This window comes from Misgurnus anguillicaudatus, unplaced genomic scaffold (genome assembly GCF_027580225.2).
Source record: "Misgurnus anguillicaudatus unplaced genomic scaffold, ASM2758022v2 HiC_scaffold_34, whole genome shotgun sequence".
Classification (NCBI taxonomy): domain Eukaryota; kingdom Metazoa; phylum Chordata; class Actinopteri; order Cypriniformes; family Cobitidae; genus Misgurnus; species Misgurnus anguillicaudatus.
In genome coordinates this window covers 348,423-362,817 of record NW_027395284.1, presented here as the reverse complement: position 1 = coordinate 362,817, position 14,395 = coordinate 348,423, and the positions used below count along the sequence as shown (strand labels likewise).

At 38.6% G+C, this 14,395-nt stretch overlaps 2 long non-coding RNA genes across 2 annotated transcripts; both read right to left on the bottom strand.

The window, feature by feature from the left end:
- Window positions 1–3,441: 3,441 nt before the first annotated feature.
- On the bottom strand, window positions 3,442–5,942 carry LOC129437513 (uncharacterized). Its single transcript, XR_012368892.1, has 4 exons — window positions 5,857–5,942; window positions 5,132–5,295; window positions 4,546–4,662; window positions 3,442–3,893 (listed from the first exon to the last, which is right to left on the bottom strand). It is a non-coding gene; the product is annotated as an uncharacterized lncRNA (long non-coding RNA).
- A 7,252-nt stretch (window positions 5,943–13,194) lies between these two features.
- On the bottom strand, window positions 13,195–14,193 carry LOC141363349 (uncharacterized). The gene is made up of 3 exons (XR_012368866.1): window positions 14,147–14,193; window positions 13,946–13,966; window positions 13,195–13,333 (listed from the first exon to the last, which is right to left on the bottom strand). It is a non-coding gene; the product is annotated as an uncharacterized lncRNA (long non-coding RNA).
- Between the last annotated feature and the right edge of the window lie 202 nt (window positions 14,194–14,395).

Genomic DNA, 14,395 nt, shown 5'->3' with positions numbered 1-14,395 from the left:
CCCAAAACACCGGAGCAAGTCCAGAGGAGAATGGCTTCAGAAAAACAAAATCCGCCTTTTGGAGTGGCCAAGTCAAAGCCCAGACCTCAACACAATAGAGATTTTATGGATTGACTTGAAGAACGGCATACACATGAGACGTCCAAATATTGAAGCGTGAGCGCTCTTTTGCTGTTAACTGTCATATTAGCAGAAACTTTAAAAAGAGGGCGTTTACTGTGACCTTGTTTGAGGGTGAGAGGTGCACAAACACGCAGGAGAGAGTGAGAGAGTCCGGTTCTTCAAAGCACTGTAAACTTCCCTCACCACACCGTAAGGCCTGCCTCTCCCCTCATTCGATTGGAAAATGGAAAGACGCGAATGACGTCGTGCGCTTTTCCGCTCTCAGCGCTCCTTCAAAAGCGAGTGCTGCGACTGGCAGCAAAAACTGCAAGCCGTTCGGCACGCATAAACGCTCCCTGCCCAAAAAATATCATTCAAAAAAAGGCGCCTGCAACTTCCATAAACACGTTTGATGTGGTTGGCCACTAAGTGTGTTCAATAAAGACATAAAAGATCAGAAGTTGTGTTATTTTTTTAGACACATTATGTTAGATGGAGATCAGATCACATTTTATGAAAAAATTATTAAAAAAAATGAAAATCTAAAAGATTCACATTTTTCCTTGCCACCATATATAGTATAAGGAGGTATGTACTTTGATAAGTATATTGCGAATACAATTAGAAAAAAAATTATATTTAAAGGGCCCATAGCATGAAAACCTGGTAAAATGTTCGCTGCAAGCATGTCAAAAATAGGTAATATAAATGTGGCTCCCCTTGTGATATCAGAAGGGGATCTTATTATAATAATAACACTCCTTAATCTGCACTATCCAAACATGGCACTGCCATTTAGTGCAGAGAGTGAGAAAAAATAATTGACAGAACAACTGAGTTTCAATTTCAACAAACCACCATCATTGTGATCTGTATTTGCATTTTAAAGGACACGTTTAAAGGACGCAGTTTTGCTTGGACCTACAAAGTGGCAATTTCAACTTGCTATAACAAATTATCTATATATACGATATTTTGAGCTAGAGTTTCATATATGTACTCTGGAGACACCAAAGATTTATTTTACATCTTAAAGGGGCCATTTCACAAGACCTTTTTAAGATGTCAAATAAATCTTTGGTGTCCCCAGAGCACAAATGTGAAGTTTTAGCTCAAAATACCATATAAATAATTTATTATAGCATGTTAAAATAGCGACTTTGTAGGTGTGTGCAAAAATGTGCTGTTTTGGGTGTGTCCTTTAAAATAGGGGTGCACCGAAATTTCGGTCGCCGAAATTTTCGGTCGAAAATGGCATTATCTGTTTCGGCCGAAATAAAAAATCCAGCCGAAAAAGTCAACCGAAAATGAATGTTAACTGCGCCCCTCCCATCCATGCACTAGCGCTTAGGTTTCACTCACGGTGATCAGTCGTCTCCCACCCCTCCCCTTCGTGCTCAAGCAGGTTTCACTCACGGTCGAGCTGTTTGCACGCGTCTGCAAAGATTAAGCATGTCTTGATGTGTAAACTTTAGAGAGAGTCGCGCTAATATGTCTCATACTGTAATCCATTAACATACATTCGGCGAATAAAGCAACGAAACACAACGTAACGTTTTTATGTGGAGCGACTGTTGCGCTGTTTGGGATCCACCCTCGTTCTCTATGTGTGCGCGCGCGTTTAATAGTGCACATACGAGAGAAACGCGTTTAAAAAAAAAAAAAACAAGCAAACATAAAATCTCTCTGTTATTGATAGGGCACATACAAACAAAAAGATCTCCACAGTATTCTTTTTCTAATAAAAACATTTGTTTATGTCTTAAGTGTATGTATAGATTACAGTCAGATTAACCTACTTAAGTCTGTGTCATTAATGTTAATCAAACAACCCATGAGAAAGAGACAAATAGCTCTAAAAATAATAATACATTTAATGTATTGTGTTATGATTCATTTAATTTGATTTCTGTACCTAATGCTAATTTTAGACCTTATTAATGTACAACTTTGTTCTTTTTTGTAAATGTTTGCAATTTCTTTATTGTTTATTAGATTTTTTCCCACCTGCTTTTTGCTGATCCGAAAAATAATCTGATCTGTGCCTCAAAAACTGTAATGTGATCCGAACTGTGAGGTTTTTTTTATCCATCACACACCCCTAGTAAAGTTAGTACACAGTGATAGCCATAAATGCAATTGTACTTATAATTGGCATAATAATTTCTTTCGGTGTTTCGGTTTTTCGGCCTTGGTTTCCTTTTTTCGGTTTTGGCCAAGAATTTTCATTTCGGTGCATCCCTACTTTAAAATGCAAATGAGCTGATGAAATTCAAACACTGATAACAATGATGGTGGTTTGTTGAAATTGAAACTTAATTGTGCTGTGAATTTTTTTCTCTGTCTCTCCCTCTCTGCACTAAATGGCAGTGCTGTGGTTGGATAGTGCAGATTAAGGTGTGGTTTTATTATAATAAGAGCTCCTTCTGACATCATAAGGCCAAATTTCAACTACCTATTTTTTCACATGCTTGCAGAGAATGGAAGTTACTGGGTTGATCTTTTTCACATTTTCTAGGTTGATAGAAGCACTGGGGACCCAATTGTAGTACTTAAACATGGAAAAAGTCAGATTTTCATGCCATGGCCCCTTTAAAAAATTATTGAAATGGGGCCCTTAAAAGTAAATGAAAGTAAGATAATTACAAACACAGTTTTTCAATATTTTACTATGTTCTTCCATCAACTTAGCCGAATAAATACATATCTCTCTTTTCTCAATGCGTACACTTAAACTTAACTTGATATTTCGCAGAGTCTGCTCAATGTACTAACATTAGTACAGGCGTGTTGGTTATGTTGACTGTAGTTTAAGCAAGAGGGGGAGTAGTCAGGAGTGATGATGTTACTGTGCCCAAGGTCGAGTGCTACAAACTAAGTGCTCTTCCGCCATACAATATAGTTATATTTTTTTACCATACTTCCTCGTGTAACTACTCATGTAACAGTCTTTGAATAGGGAAAACATGGAAGTGTTTGGTGGCTATTAAATTCATCCCTGTTTGGATCCTAATGAATGAATGGTGCTTGGCTAAATGCTAACACATTCACGCCACACTTTACAACAAATAAAGGCAGGGTGCATGAAAGCCAATGTTGATATTTGAAATCATCTAAACAAACACACCCTTACCCTAATACAGTGTTCTTCACTCCCAATCCTGGAGAGCCGGTGTCCTGCAGAGTTTAGCTCCAACCTTAATCAAACACACCTGAGCAAGCTAATCACTGTCTTCATGATCACTAGAAGATCACAGGTAGGTGTGTTTGATTAAGGTTGGAGCTAAACTCTGCAGGACACCGGCTCTCCAGGGCTGGGAGTGAAGAACACTGCCCTAATAGAATCTGGACCTTCTTTTGATAGACCCGCCCCACACATACGCAACCCAGGCAACGATGTCATTTAGTAGACATGCTGCTAATTGGCTACAAGTGTGTTTTGATAGTCGGCCTGTCTCCCTTTTCCAAAACGTTTTTTTTTTAGAAATTGTGCACCCCACCTTTAAGTGCACACATTGAGAAAAGAGAGGTTTGTATTAATTCATCTAAGTTGAGGGAAGAACATGGTAAATATTGAAAAATGATTGTGTTTTCCTTTAAGAAAAATTAAAGAACTACAACAGTTCAAATCAACAACTGTAGTTTTAACCTTTCTCAAACAGACATCCTTTTCTGCATTCTTGATGCTCTCTGTCCTCCTCTGTCCCTTGCCCCAGTAAACCATTTTGGCAGTGCCTTCTCAGCTTCTTGCTGGTTGACCTTGGACATCAGGGCGTTGTTCTTAAGAGCATCTGCAAAACCAAATACTTTTTTAAGATAAAGAAATATTAAAAATGGCACATTTGTACTTTTTACAATGACAGTCTTTGGCATACAGTAGGTATTAAAGGATGGATTCTCGAACCGAGCCAGCGGGACCCGACGGTACCCGACGGGCCGGGTTCGGATAGATATTTAGAAATTATGTTCGGGTTGTGCTCGGTGCAATAAGGCATTGAACATTTGAAATTTAAAACAGCTTATTATAATATGTAGGCAGCCAATGGGCCTGTTTATAGCGATAGTTCATCTTAAAATGAAACACGCGCATTTACACATCACCTTCTTATTCATCTAATGTTTAATAGCGGGTTGCAAAACAACTTCATAGGTGCATACTGCCACCTACTGTATCGGGTGCACAGAATGAGGGCGTAGGGGCTGCCGTTTCTCTGGGGATAATGTTGTATTAGAGGTAAAAAATGATATAAATACCGAAGGTTTTGTGTCTTAAGTAGGACACGGATGTGTCGTCACGAGCTGCAGGGTTTTATTTGGATTTGTCTGTGCATGTTTTTTTTCTCTTTCGGTTTTTGTTACCATCCACTTATACAACTGACAGACTGAAACTGTTGGAGTTAAAAATCTACATTTGTGTTCTACTGAAGAAACAAAGTCACCTACCTCTTGGATGGCCTGGGGGTAAGCTGATAAACATAAGTTTCATTTTAAGATGAACTATCGTCATCCATCTTCATGTGTGCGGAAATGTGTTTATGTTGAATAACAGCTACTCAGGATCTGAAAAAAATCCATAAAAATGACAAAATTATATGAGTTAACAGCTACTGTTAAAGTTCACTAACCAAGTCTATACTATACAGTATTTACGCTAAAAAAAATTCATGTAAAGGTAGGCATAGAAGTCAATAGTCTTGTTATAACGCTGCACCTAATTGCTTCCCTACATCCAAAATTGACATTAAAACTTGTAATAGATATCAGTGATCAAACTGAGCAAACAAAATAGTGCTCTTACTAGATGCAGCCAAACGAAAACGTGATTTCCATAGGAGGGGACAGCAGTCAATATTTTACTTGAGTAAAAATACAGTAATTCGTGTTATCTAATATTATCAAACTAATGTGTCACAAAAAGCACTCACATCTGAACAAACATTACTTTTTAGAGCGAATCAGACGCCAATCGTCGATGGATTTTCTTCCTGCTGTGATTCAAGTGAACATTTCTGAAAGCGCGTTAACTTACTTTGTCAGCTCGCGTGCGTTTATCCGGGTCTGACGCACAGGTCGCGCGAGCATTTTCGTCTTCGAATACATTTCCCGCTTCTGTTTCAGTAGATTGATAGTTCACTTGCATCCACTCCTTGGCGTGTTTTTAAGTTTCACGTTACGAGCGAGAAGTGCTGCAGCCTGCAGATGTACAGATGATTCAGATCTTGCAGCAAACGGAACAAATCATTCAAACTGATTCAAACCGTTCAATCAATAGCTAGTTTAGAATCGACCCGGTACAAAACAGTAATTCATTTGCAATATTTTGTGAAGAACCGACTCGTTCAAAAGAGTCATTCATTCACAAATCAAATGCTTCGGCAAATTATGAAATAATAATAATAATCTGAAGTTCGCATTTCGTACTGCATCGTGCGTCGTGCAAAACTGAGGGCATGTCAATAGAAATATCATCGAGTTACGAGTAAAAGTAAAAATACCCACTATAACTGTTATCCTAAAGCGCTTCTTAAGTAAATGTTACGTTAACAGAGTAAATGTAATGTTTTAAAACTCTAACAATTTAAACACAAGGTTGATTTTCGCAACCTCGACCGTACGCATTCACCAAACGTTATCCCGGCGAGCTTCGCCACTGATTTAGAATAACATCCAAGAATATTTTAATGTTTGACTACTTGAATATACTTTTTATCAACAGTTTAATGTCATATATTGTAATAAAACAGATCTACTCACCACACTTCGAGCTTGCAGCACTCCAGTGAAGACAGCAATGTACCAGCTCTACGTTAACTGGCTCAGGAAAACAATGCGCATGTCCTTTCTTTCTTGGCGCCGTTTTTTTTAAACGAATACAACATAGTGATGATGCAGGACAAATCACTTTTTAGCATTAATACTGCATTTTCTGTAGGATACACATATAATTCGAGTTTATTGCAATACACGTACACACACACAAACACACACACACACACAATGTCTACGGTTTAGAATTTGTATGGGCCTGTATCTGCATAAATATACCCCAAAACACAATGTGCATATAGCCCTTACGAAAATTTACCATGGTTTTATTGTGGTAAAAGTGTAAACATGTTTTTTTGGTGTATTGGTTACTAGCAAAACCATGGTTCTACTATGTTTTTTGTTTTTGTTTTAACTATAGTAAAACCATGGTTAATTTTCTACATGAAAGTATAATAGCCCATTGAAAAAAGAGACAGCATAGCTAACGAAAATAAAGCATGTTTTTTTGTGGTACAGTAAAATGTTTTTTGGTATTGATAAGGCCTACTATTGGCAAAACCATGGTTTTACTAGAGTATGTTTTTTTTTTTTTTTGTTTAAACTGTAGTAAACCATTTAATTTAATTTAATTTAATTATTTAATTTTCATAAGGGTATATTTTGGAAAACTGTAGCCCATAGACCCCAAATAAATAAAATCCAGTAGCCATTCACGCAGTGACGGCCGCGTGGTGACTTCTTTATCGAGGGCACATGATGCAAATCTCATCACAACACGTAGCCTGTCATGTGTGTGGCATGAATTTAGTGTAGTGTCTTGCAAGTATTTTGTGAGCGCCTCTTTAATTACAAATCCTTTCGATGTGTGTCCAGCAGGCACGATGCATGATGCACATGGTTCACATGACGCAACAAACACATATTTTGACATGATGAGCAACACACATGACACCCCAAACACAAATTTTTGAATCCTTCACAAGAGAAGTCACCAGCCACCCCTGCACCACACCATAGTTGGTGAAACAAACTGTAAACTTATTTCTGAAATCTGATTGGTTGATTGAAATGTTACCCCCGGGTCAACATAAAGTTGCCCTGAGGACATCAACCACTTGGCAAAATCAGGAGAGCCTAGTTGCTCAATGCTCTTCTCATGGACCTAAACTCATGGACTCAGCATGACTCAGCTTGTCTCAATGTTGGCTAAACATTCTAAACACTTTCAGTATTGAAGGTCTGGCCAGAGCATGATAGAGGCCTTTGGTGTATGGTGATAATTCACTTAGTATCTATCAAAACATAAAATCAGTTCTACATATGAACAAATCCTCTCAGTATAGCAAACATTGGAGACAATGTAAATAAAAGATTTTTGTGCAGTTTTGACTGTTTAATTTATTAAAATTACACTCAGACATCCCACCCTACAAAAACTGATTGGGAAGGAAGCTCACCAACAAGCCCCCGCAAAAAAAAACATACATTTAAAATAATTAAATCATCAATATAAATTATATATTATTTTGTGTTATATTGTTTATTAGCCTACTTTAATATGGTTGCTCTTTTAACAGCTATAAAATATATGTACAATTATGAAGGACACCTTAAACTCCTTTGACCCTATATTTATAAAAAACTACACATATTTAAAATAAGATAAAAAGGAACAAATAAAGATAGGATCAAATGTTTTTGTTTTGTTTAAAAGCAGAGGGTTTACACACAGATACACTTTTATGTACTTGAAAAATAAAGTAAATATTATATTTTCCAGTGTTTTTTTTTTGGACACTCTGTCATTTACTGTACATTGTAAATAAACTACTGTACAGTGGTTTACTGAGCTGAAGAGAGAGGTTGATTGTAAGCCTGCCCACAGTGAAAACTGATTGGTCTATATCAGAATACGGTGAATATGGTCTGTCACTTTCTCACTTTTGCTAATTATGTTAGATCGCTTTAGACTTGCAGGAAAATTTTAACCTGAGCCTGAACCTAACTAATTTTTGCAATGTTTTGTCATCATATTACAAATAACATTTTAAATGCACTAATACCCATGCAAGCTTTGGGTAAAAAATGCAAGGCTTCTGTTACATTGATGCAGCCGTCTTTACTTAGAAGTTATCCTGCAGTCCTTTGGGACTTCATAAACTATTAGGCTACATGTCTTGCTTTTAGCGTCACCATGGTTTGTGAAGTAAGACAGTCTGAAAACATAGGCATAAACCTTTCAGGATCCCTGTTTAAAACAGGGCATGAAATGACAATTACATATGGGGGTCCATGTCGGGAGCTTGTATGGGACTGATTGTGTTTGCCCATTTTGGTCTAATATGATTTGACAGAAAGGGTCCCATAAGTGTTTCCTTATTTAGAATCCATATACTCATGACCTATGTGGGTCCCACTTTGGGCCCATATAAGGAGTCTTTATAGGAATTATTGTGTTTGCCCATGTTTTACCCATATGGCTTGGCCCAAAGGGTCCCATATGTGTTTCCTTATTCAAAACACATATACAGGTGTCCTATGTGGGTCCCACTTCTAAACCATATAAGAAGCCTATATGGGAATAATTGTGTTTGCCCATGTTGTACCCATATGGTTTGGCCAAAAGGGCCCCATATGCGTTTTCTTATTCAAAAGACATATACAGGTGACCTATGTGGGTCCCACTTTCGGGCCATATAAGGAGCCTATATGGGAATAATTGTGTTTGCCCATGTTGTACCCATATGGTTTGGCCAAAAGGGCCCCATATGCGTTTCCTTATTCAAAAGACATATACAGGTGACCTATGTGGGTCCCACTTTCGGCCCATATAAGGAGCCTATATGGGAATTATTGTGTTTGCCCATGTTGTACCCATATGGTTTAGCCAAAAGGGCCCCATATGTGTTTCCTTATTCAAAAGACATATACAGGTGACCTATGTGGGTCCCACTTTCGGCCCATATAAGGAGCCTATATGGGAATATTTGTGTTTGCCCATGTTGTACCCATATGGTTTGGCCAAAAGGGCCCCATATGTGTTTCCTTATTCAAAAAAAATATACAGGTGACCTATGTGGGTCCCACTTTCGGCCCATGTAAGGAGCCTATTTGGGAATATTTGTGTTTGTCCATGTTGTAACCATATGGTTTGGCCAATAGGGTTCCATATGTGTTTCCTTATTCAAAACACATATACAGGTGACCTATGTATGTGGGTCCCACTTTCAGCCCATATAAGGAGCCTATATGGGAATAATTGTGTTTGCCCATGTTGTACCCATATGGTTTGGCCAAAAGGGCCCCATATGTGTTTCCTTATTCAAAACACAGACATGTGACCTACGTGAGTCCCACTTTCGGCCCATATAAGGAGCCTATATGGGAATAATTGTGTTTGCCCATGTTGTACCCATATGGTTTGGCCAAAAGGGCCCCATATGTGTTTCCTTATTCAAAACACAGACATGTGACCTACGTGGGTCCCACTTTCGGCCCATATAAGGAGCCTATATGGGAATAATTGTGTTTGACCATGTTGGACACATATGGTTTGGCCAAAAGGGCCCCATATGTGTTTCCTTATTCAAAACACAGACATGTGACCTACGTGGGTCCCACTTTCGGCCCATATAAGGAGCCTATATGGGAATAATTGTGTTTGACCATGTTGGACACATATGGTTTGGCCAAAAGGGTCCCATATGTGTTTCCTTATTCAAAACACATATACAGGTGACCTATGTGGGTCCCACTTTGGACCCATATAAGGAATCTATATGGGGATAATTGTGTTTGCCCATGTTGTACCCATATGGTTTGATTAAAAGGGTCCCATATGTGCTTCCTTATTCAAAACACATATACAGGTGACCTATGTGGGTCCCACTTTCAGCCCATATAAGGAGCCTGTATGGGAATAATTGTGTTTGCCCATGTTGTAACCATATGGTTTGGCCAAAAGGGTCCCATATGTGTTTCCTTATTCAAAACACATATACAGGTGACCTATGTGGGTCCCACTTTGGACCCATATAAGGAACCTATATGGGAATAATTGTGTTTGACCATGTTGGACACATATGGTTTGGCCAAAAGGGTCCCATATGTGTTTCCTTATTCAAAACACATATACAGGTGACCTATGTGGGTCCCACTTTGGACCCATATAAGGAGCCTATATGGGGATAATTGTGTTTGCCCATGTTGTACCCATGGTTAAAAGGGTCCCATATGTGCTTCCTTATTCAAAACACATATACAGGTGACCTATGTGGGTCCCACTTATAAGGAGCCTGTATGGGAATAATTGTGTTTGCCCATGTTGTAACCATATGGTTTGGCCAAAAGTGTCCCATATGTGTTTCCTTATTCAAAAGACATATACAGGTGACCTATGTTGGTCCCACTTTTGGCCCATATAAGGAGCCTGTATGGGAATAATTGTCTTTGCCCATGTTGTAACCATATGGTTTGGCCAAAAGTGTCCCATATGTGTTTCCTTATTCAAAAGACATATACAGGTGACCTATGTTGGTCCCACTTTTGGCCCATATAAGGAGCCTATATGGGAATATTTGTGTTTGCCCATGATGTATCCATATGGTTTGTCCAATAGGGTCCCATGTGGGTTTTCTTATTCAAAACACATATACAGGTGACCTATGTGGGTCCCACTTTCAGCCCATATAAAGAGCCTATATGGGAATAATTGTGTTTCCCCATGTTGAACCCATATGGTTTGGCCAAAAGGGTCCCATATGTGTTTCCTTATTCAAAACACATATACAGGTGACCTATGTGGGTCCCACTTTGGACCCATATAAGGAACCTATATGGGAATAATTGTGTTTGACCATGTTGGACACATATGGTTTGGCCAAAAGGGTCCCATATGTGTTTCCTTATTCAAAACACATATACAGGTGACCTATGTGGGTCCCACTTTGGACCCATATAAGGAATCTATATGGGGATAATTGTGTTTGCCCATGTTGTACCCATATGGTTTGGTTAAAAGGGTCCCATATGTGCTTCCTTATTCAAAACACATATACAGGTGACCTATGTGGGTCCCACTTATAAGGAGCCTGTATGGGAATAATTGTGTTTGCCCATGTTGTAACCATATGGTTTGGCCAAAAGTGTCCCATATGTGTTTCCTTATTCAAAAGACATATACAGGTGACCTATGTGGGTCCCACTTTTAGCCCATATAAGGAGCCTGTATGGGAATAATTGTCTTTGCCCATGTTGTAACCATATGGTTTGGCCAAAAGTGTCCCATATGTGTTTCCTTATTCAAAAGACATATACAGGTGACCTATGTGGGTCCCACTTTTGGCCCATATAAGGAGCCTATATGGGAATATTTGTGTTTGCCCATGATGTATCCATATGGTTTGTCCAATAGGGTCCCATGTGGATTTCCTTATTCAAAACACATATACAGGTGACCTATGTGGGTCCCACTTTCAGCCCATATAAAGAGCCTATATGGGAATAATTGTGTTTGCCCATGTTGAACCCATATGGTTTGGCCAAAAGGGTCCCATATGTGTTTCCTTATTCAAAACACATATGCAGGTGACCTATGTTGGTCCCACTTTCGGCCCATATAAGGAGCCTATATGGGGATAATTGTGTTTGCCCATGTTGTACCCATATGGTTTGGCCAAAAGGGTCCCATATGTGTTTCCTTATTCAAAACACATATACAGGTGACCTATGTGGGTCCCACTTTGGACCCATATAAGGAGCCTATTTGGGAATAATTGTGTTTGCCCATGTTGTACCCATATGGTTCGGCCAAAAGGGTCCCATATGTGTTTCTTATTCAAATACATATACAGGTGACCTATGTGGGTCCCACTTCGGGCCCATATAAGGAGCCTATATGGGAATAATTGTGTTTGCCCATGTTGTACCCATATGGTTTGGCCAAAAGGGCCCCATATGAGTTTCCTTATTCAAAACACAGACATGTGACCTACGTGGGTCCCACTTTCAGCCCATATAAGGAGCCTATATGGGAATAATTGTGTTTGCCCATGTTGTACCCATATGGTTTGGCCAAAAGGGTCCCATATGTGTTTCCTTATTCAAAACACATATATAGGTGACCTATGTGGGTCCCACTTTGGACCCATATAAGGAACCTATATGGGAATAATTGTGTTTGCCCATGTTGGACCCATATGGTTTGGCCAAAAGGGTCCCATTTGTGTTTCCTTATTCAAATCACATATACTCATAACCTATGTGGGTCCCACTTTGGACCCATATAAGGAACCTATATGGGAATTATTGTGTTAGCCCATTTAAGACCCATATTGGTTGCCCAAGAGGGCCCCATATGTGTTTCCTATTATGAGCCCATGCCCTCATTTCCCATTAACATCCCAACTAGGACCCATATAGGGAGCCTATGTTTTTTAACCCATGTGGGGCCTACTACACTAACCCAAGTGAGTCCCATATAAGATGCCCATAATAGGACCATGCCCACTTGGTACCCATGTAGCCCAAGTAAAACCCATGTGGGGCCCACATATACATGTTGGCTGGGATGCTGTCAATCACTCAGCGAAGCATTGATTTCACATGGAAAGCAAGAGGACAGGGTCGCAATCTTGATGCGCGTGCATATGTTGTTGCATGAGATGCAGAGCGCGAGTCACCCCTTCACGTGTATTCGCGCTTTGGTCTGCCCGCGTCAAGATGCAGAGACCACGGACTCTATGGCTGTTTTAACTTTATTTATTGTATTTCCAGCTTACAACAACTCCTCTTCCGACAGTTGTTGTCTGATATGTCGGCTCAACGATCACAATGACATTAGATGTTTTAATAAAGGAAACGATTTTTGTGAACTAGATAAAAGATCCTGGCGTTTCTCCGAAGTTCAAAGCAGACAAAGGCTCAAATATTATGCGAGTCATCGTTCTCACACAAGAATGCAATTTAAACGTGTAAGTTAATCGCCCATCGCTCACAGCCCAGCACCTGCACCACTGCATGCGTATCGCGCTGACAAACATACACGTGATTTTACTGCCCTGATGAAATCTAAAAGTATAATTTCTCTTATTAGAAGCTAGCTTAATGTTTGCCAGTTATTAAGATGGCGGATGAGTTTAAATAGAGGTCGTGAAATAATTAGCATTGCCAAAAAGTGCATAAAACAATGTTATGTTCCATATTATAAACTTTTGGTTATGTGTACTTAAGTGAGTAAATAAGTTAAATTCTCAATGAGTGTGATATGGCTCTTATTTACCCCTTTAAGAGGTTGACCTGGCATTTGAAATTGTTTACCTTTCAAATTGCTGTGGATAAGCACATCCAGTGGGAAAGCAGCCATTAAAAGAACACGGACCATTGAAGTGGCCGTTGGGGCATGCAGGGCTGAAGTCCATTGATGCCTCAAAATTTTGATGCCTGTGCCATGACCTAACTCCACCTGTGGTTGTGATCACATAAAAATAAATTGAAGTTTTATTACACAGATCTTATGATACTGTAAATTCATATATTTAATAAAATTCCCTTCATGTTTTTAAATAAAATGTTACTTTTCTTATGAAAGAAGTTAATATGTTTGGCAAAAGTAAAATTGTAATTATTCTCTCCTAAAAATGTTACCTTTTTAATTATATACTCCAAATTAATATTTTCAACTTTGTCTGGTGATAAGTTGCGGTAACTCTGCTGTAACATTTGCAAACAAATGATGTTACATGTTCACTTGACGTGAAAAACTGTGTGGTTTGTGTAAAAAAACACTTAAAGTCAATGTTTTCTTTTCATTTTGTTGAAGAGGAGTGAAATTTGTTTTAGCCAAACTGACATGGTAAAATTTATTAAACATATACTTCAGATCTAAAGCTTTTTAAGATCATGAAAAACATTATACTGAATGATCCCAACCACCATCTGATGGCCCCCAGATTGAGAACCACTGCTTAAAATCCTTTTCAAGCTTTTATTTAGGCATTCTAAGATGCATAAGGCAAATGCATAACAAATCTGTTTTTATAATCTTAAAACATTAGCAAAATGTTCAAGTACTTACATAGTCAGCATCACTAGAACACTAAAAAACAAAACAGAATTAAAGTAAACAATATTATTATAGACTGCTGTTGAAGGTAAACTGTTACAAAAAGGATGGAAACAAGGATGAGCTTAAAAACATATTCTACACACTTCATCCAGAATTTACACCAGTGCAACTACACCATGTATTCTTGCAAGGCGAAAACAATATACTTACTTGAGCAGCACCAGACGGGGGAGTCTTGAGTGGAGCTTTCAGCACCTGTAGAATATTCATAGATTAACACAATACATACAATGCTGTAAAACACTTATTTTATTCCATAAACACTACTCCATAGTCCGCATTGTATGTCTATATGCATAAATCGTATAATCTCATATCTTTCTGATCCACTAAACATAAAAAGTAATGAAAAAAAAATGCAAAACTTACCTCAGTGACATCATCATTTGATTCCACAGG